Here is a 5,000-nt window from a genome sequence, read left to right as displayed (position 1 = left end):
TAACCTACGTTGTGCCTTAACCTAACCTACGTTGTGCCTTAACCTAACCTACGTTGTGCCTTAACCTAACCTACGTTGTGCCTTAACCTAACCTACGTTGTGCCTTAACCTAACCTACGTTGTGCCTTAACCTAACCTACGTTGTGCCTTAACCTAACCTACGTTGTGCCTTAACCTAACCTACGTTGTGCCTTAACCTAACCTACGTTGTGCCTTAACCTAACCTACGTTGTGCCTTAACCTAACCTACGTTGTGCCTTAACCTAACCTACGTTGTGCCTTAACCTAACCTAATTTGTGCCTTAACCTAACCTAATTTGTGCCTTAACCTAACCTAATTTGTGCCTTAACCTAACCTAATTTGTGCCTTAACCTAACCTAATTTGTGCCTTAACCTAACCTAATTTGTGCCTTAACCTAACCTAATTTGTGCCTTAACCTAACCTAATTTGTGCCTTAACCTAACCTACGTTGTGCCTTAACCTAACCTACGTTGTGCCTTAACCTAACCTACGTTGTGCCTTAACCTAACCTACGTTGTGCCTTAACCTAACCTACGTTGTGCCTTAACCTAACCTACGTTGTGCCTTAACCTAACCTACGTTGTGCCTTAACCTAACCTACGTTGTGCCTTAACCTAACCTACGTTGTGCCTTAACCTAACCTACGTTGTGCCTTAACCTAACCTACGTTGTGCCTTAACCTAACCTACGTTGTGCCTTAACCTAACCTACGTTGTGCCTTAACCTAACCTACGTTGTGCCTTAACCTAACCTACGTTGTGCCTTAACCTAACCTACGTTGTGCCTTAACCTAACCTACGTTGTGCCTTAACCTAACCTACGTTGTGCCTTAACCTAACCTAATTTGTGCCTTAACCTAACCTAATTTGTGCCTTAACCTAACCTAATTTGTGCCTTAACCTAACCTAATTTGTGCCTTAACCTAACCTAATTTGTGCCTTAACCTAACCTAATTTGTGCCTTAACCTAACCTAATTTGTGCCTTAACCTAACCTAATTTGTGCCTTAACCTAACCTACGTTGTGCCTTAACCTAACCTACGTTGTGCCTTAACCTAACCTACGTTGTGCCTTAACCTAACCTACGTTGTGCCTTAACCTAACCTACGTTGTGCCTTAACCTAACCTACGTTGTGCCTTAACCTAACCTACGTTGTGCCTTAACCTAACCTACGTTGTGCCTTAACCTAACCTACGTTGTGCCTTAACCTAACCTACGTTGTGCCTTAACCTAACCTAATTTGTGCCTTAACCTAACCTAATTTGTGCCTTAACCTAACCTAATTTGTGCCTTAACCTAACCTAATTTGTGCCTTAACCTAACCTAATTTGTGCCTTAACCTAACCTACGTTGTGCCTTAACCTAACCTACGTTGTGCCTTAACCTAACCTACGTTGTGCCTTAACCTAACCTACGTTGTGCCTTAACCTAACCTACGTTGTGCCTTAACCTAACCTACGTTGTGCCTTAACCTAACCTAGTTTGTGCCTTAACCTAACCTAATTTGTGCCTTAACGTAACCCATGTTGTGCCGTAACGTAACCCATGTTGTGCCGTAACGTAACCCATGTTGTGCCGTAACGTAACCCATGTTGTGCCGTAACGTAACCCATGTTGTGCCGTAACGTAACCCATGTTGTGCCGTAACGTAACCCATGTTGTGCCGTAACGTAACCCATGTTGTGCCGTAACGTAACCCATGTTGTGCCGTAACGTAACCTATAATATGCCTTAACCTAACCTATAATATGCCTTAACCTGACCTATAATATGCCTTAACCTAACCTATAATATGCCTTAACCTAACCTATAATATGCCTTAACCTAACCTATAATATGCCTTAACCTAACCTATAATATGCCTTAACCTAACCTATAATATGCCTTAACCTAACCTATAATATGCCTTAACCTAACCTATAATATGCCTTAACCTAACCTATAATATGCCTTAACCTAACCTATAATATGCCTTAACCTAACCTATAATATGCCTTAACCTAACCTATAATATGCCTTAACTTAACCTAAAGTGCGCCGTAACCAAAACTATATTGCGCCTTAACCTGACGCACGTTGTCGCTGAACCTGCTCTGTAATTGTTATGCAACTCGTTAAATTAGTGTAGTGTTGCCTAACCGCAACCCTCGCAATATAGTTCGCTACTCGCACTGCCCGGTCCCCTGTGTATCGCGTCATGTTAAACACCTTGCAGGTGTTGCTGACTTTCCACATGCTCCTGCTATACACTGTAATGTGGATAGCAGCAGGACGTACATGCCCCCCCCCCTTCCCCCCTGCCTTCGCAAGCTGGTCGGTGAGAAGTTTGCATGTTCAACGCCCTTCGCATGCCGACGTACTCAGCCTACGTTGTGGTACGGCCTGTCACCTGTCCGCCGATGTACGCAAAACCCACAAACTGTACTGCACATTGGTCCGTATGTACTGAATGATACATCGTGGCACATGTGGCCGTATGACGACTGCGCCTAGCAACGGCGGACCATACAGTCCAAATATTGTGCACGCAGCTACGTGTCGTCTCCCTATAAGAGCTGGATTGCAGTGTGGTACGCCATACAGACGTGTGGGAGGAACGGACGCCCTGGATGGCGATCAGCATGAGCAGTCTGTTGATGTAGTGGAGCGTGTATTCGGACGTAGTCGTCTCTTCTCACACACCGTGATAGCATGTTGCACCGTGTTCCACATCTGCGACATGCTGCAGAGGCCGGCTGACAGTCGTTCGCGCAATGGACACCGCATACGTACGGGGTCGACCTTCCACGTGTTCTCTAGGCGTGCACATGTTGTTGCGTCTATGTGGGCAGACGTAGTGTGTTGTGACACCTGACACAGGCATGCAATACTCGTTGCAAATGGCGATGGACGTGTACGTTTGCTGGTGACGTTACGCAAATGAACAACTGGTAACCCGTTGTGGTGCGGTTGTTCTCGCTAGAGGTGAATCAGTGTTGGCGACGATCGGTCGAGCTATTAACCGGTTGTTTCAGGGATACCCACCATGCCCACGAACGTGAAAGGGGGATCTGGGTGTGAGGCGATACGCGGCGGTGGCTGGGTGGGACCGTCCCCGGCCGGTGAGGGGGGGCCGCCCGGCGTGCTGGCAGCGCGGTGCGTGGGCGCACGCGCTACAGCCGGCTGGTGGGGGCGGCCAGTGGCAGGCGCGCCGGCCGACGGACGCGGCAGGCGGCGCAGCTGCGCGCCGGCGCCCCCTGCTCGCGGCGCCTTGCGGCCAAAGTAGGTCCTCGCGGGCCCGGTGCGAAGCGCGGTGGCCATCTGCAGTGTGCTGGTCCGATTGAGGACTTTGTGCGCTGAGGATGCGCCGCCGCCCGGCGCTCGGCGCCGCGACGCCGTCTGCTGCTCGGTCGCCCCAGCGGTTCTCGCAGGTGGTTTGTATCGCAGCTGTGCGGACGTGTTGGCGCGTGCGCTGTGCTGGGAGAGTTCGCTTCGGCACCCAAGTGGGGCTTTTGTCCTTCTGTGGCGCCGGCGTTGGAGCTGCCGGTCACCGTAGGTGGCGCGTGTTGTCTCCCGCCGGCAATGCCACGACAGCACGCTCCCGGGCCTCTGTCGGCAGCGGCAAGCTCAGTTGGGAGCACGGGTGGTCGCACCTAAAGCGTCTACTCGCCTAACTCCGGGCGATTGCGCCTCTCTCGAACCCGACCAAGTACTTAGGACGGCGCTGCGCGCCGCCGGGACCTGAGAGGGTTTCGAGGTGTGTTGTGCAGGGGAGCTCAGCCTCCTCCTGTTTGCAGAATAATTGAGCGGACGCTTGCGTGTTCGCGCGGGTCCCCGGGACACACTCCCGGGCGGCCGGCTGCTCAGCTCTAGTTGACGCAGCTCCCTGGTTGATCCTGCCAGTAGTCATATGCTTGTCTCAAAGATTAAGCCATGCATGTCTCAGTACAAGCCGCATTAAGGTGAAACCGCGAATGGCTCATTAAATCAGTTATGGTTCCTTAGATCGTACCCACGTTACTTGGATAACTGTGGTAATTCTAGAGCTAATACATGCAAACAGAGTCCCGACCAGAGATGGAAGGGACGCTTTTATTAGATCAAAACCAATCGGTCGGCTCGTCCGGTCCGTTTGCCTTGGTGACTCTGAATAACTTTGGGCTGATCGCACGGTCCTCGTACCGGCGACGCATCTTTCAAATGTCTGCCTTATCAACTGTCGATGGTAGGTTCTGCGCCTACCATGGTTGTAACGGGTAACGGGGAATCAGGGTTCGATTCCGGAGAGGGAGCCTGAGAAACGGCTACCACATCCAAGGAAGGCAGCAGGCGCGCAAATTACCCACTCCCGGCACGGGGAGGTAGTGACGAAAAATAACGATACGGGACTCATCCGAGGCCCCGTAATCGGAATGAGTACACTTTAAATCCTTTAACGAGTATCTATTGGAGGGCAAGTCTGGTGCCAGCAGCCGCGGTAATTCCAGCTCCAATAGCGTATATTAAAGTTGTTGCGGTTAAAAAGCTCGTAGTTGGATTTGTGTCCCACGCTGTTGGTTCACCGCCCGTCGGTGTTTAACTGGCATGTATCGTGGGACGTCCTGCCGGTGGGGCGAGCCGAAGGCGTGCGACCGCCTCGTGCGTGCTCGTGCGTCCCGAGGCGGACCCCGTTGAAATCCTACCAGGGTGCTCTTTATTGAGTGTCTCGGTGGGCCGGCACGTTTACTTTGAACAAATTAGAGTGCTTAAAGCAGGCAAGCCCGCCTGAATACTGTGTGCATGGAATAATGGAATAGGACCTCGGTTCTATTTTGTTGGTTTTCGGAACCCGAGGTAATGATTAATAGGGACAGGCGGGGGCATTCGTATTGCGACGTTAGAGGTGAAATTCTTGGATCGTCGCAAGACGAACAGAAGCGAAAGCATTTGCCAAGTATGTTTTCATTAATCAAGAACGAAAGTTAGAGGTTCGAAGGCGATCAGATACCGCCCTAGTTC

General features: G+C 50.7%; 1 non-coding gene across 1 annotated transcript in view; it reads left to right on the top strand.

The window, feature by feature from the left end:
* Positions 1 to 3,885: 3,885 nt before the first annotated feature.
* LOC126476839 (small subunit ribosomal RNA) overlaps positions 3,886 to 5,000 on the top strand; it is a 1,909-nt gene continuing 794 nt past the window's right edge. The window contains exon 1 of the ribosomal RNA XR_007587277.1: positions 3,886 to 5,000. This exon is cut by the window's right edge and continues 794 nt beyond it. This is a non-coding gene — a ribosomal RNA (small subunit ribosomal RNA).

Source organism: Schistocerca serialis, chromosome 4, assembly GCF_023864345.2.
Source record: "Schistocerca serialis cubense isolate TAMUIC-IGC-003099 chromosome 4, iqSchSeri2.2, whole genome shotgun sequence".
NCBI classification, from domain to species: domain Eukaryota; kingdom Metazoa; phylum Arthropoda; class Insecta; order Orthoptera; family Acrididae; genus Schistocerca; species Schistocerca serialis.
Note: the sequence above shows the minus strand (reverse complement) of the source record. Positions and strands in the feature narration are given on the sequence as shown.